We start from the raw sequence: 1,100 nt of genomic DNA on the forward strand, positions 1-1,100 counted from the left end.
ACCAATGATAATGAACAAAAGAGATAAATGAGCAAAAGCACTAATAAAGAATTATCCAAAATTCTGACTGCCTCCTTTATATATATACATATATATATATATATATATATATATATCGCTGGACTGGCTCCTGTGCAGGTGGCATATAAAATACACCATTTTGAGTGTGGCCGTTGCTAGTACCGCCTGACTGGCCTTCGTGCTGGTGGCACATAAAAGCACCCACTCCACTCTCGGAGTGATTGGCATTAGGAAGGGCATCCAGCTGTAGAAATTCTGCCAAATCAGATTGGAGCCTGGTGTAGCCATCTGGTTTGCCAGTCTGCAGTCAAATCGTCCAACTCATGCTAGCAAAGAAAGTGGACGTTAAATGATGATGATGATGATATATATATTTTAATCAATAAAATTCCAGCCGAGTCTGATTTTCATATTTTATTATTTGCAATTTTTACAATCTTACAGAATTGCAATAAGCTAGTACTTTCATGCATTATGCAATCATAAGGTGGTAGTGGTGGTAGCAGTAGTGCTTATTATTATTATTATTATTATTACTATTATTATTATTATTATTATTATCATTATTATTATCACCATCATCATTATAATTATCACCATTACTATAACTGTCCATTTAAAATGGGTTTGAACTTATTGATAAAATTCTTTTCTTTGATTTTTCTCTCAACTTCATCATTAACTACACATTGGCTTCAATAAAAAAAAAACAATCAAATGAGATGGGTGGAGACTGTGTTATCAAACACACCTCATAACAACTATATATTAGTTGATATAGGTATTTTGTCCTCTCACCTGGCACACAACCGTTTCTCTTAAATTCACTCCCTCTTCAGTTAAGAGGTCTTTGTCTTACTAGTTATTTGGTGACCCCACTGAAGCCATTTCTCATAAAAAGCACTTGTGCCAGTGCTATGAAAAAGGCACCTGTCTCAGCGTCACACAATAAGTACCCACTATACTCTGCAAAGTGGTTTATATCAGGAAAAGCATCTAGCCATAGAAACCAAGCCAAAAACAGATTACTAGAGCCTGGCGTAGTTCTCTAGTTTGCCAGCTCTGATCAGACCATCAAA

General features: G+C 35.5%; 1 protein-coding gene across 4 annotated transcripts in view; it reads right to left on the reverse strand.

Moving 5' to 3' along the window:
• LOC106880479 (sodium-coupled monocarboxylate transporter 1) overlaps positions 1-1,100 on the reverse strand; it is a 177,370-nt gene that overhangs the window by 87,044 nt on the left and 89,226 nt on the right. The window lies entirely within an intron of this gene.

The sequence above is a fragment of the Octopus bimaculoides genome, chromosome 3 (assembly GCF_001194135.2).
Source record: "Octopus bimaculoides isolate UCB-OBI-ISO-001 chromosome 3, ASM119413v2, whole genome shotgun sequence".
Classification (NCBI taxonomy): Eukaryota; Metazoa; Mollusca; class Cephalopoda; order Octopoda; family Octopodidae; genus Octopus; species Octopus bimaculoides.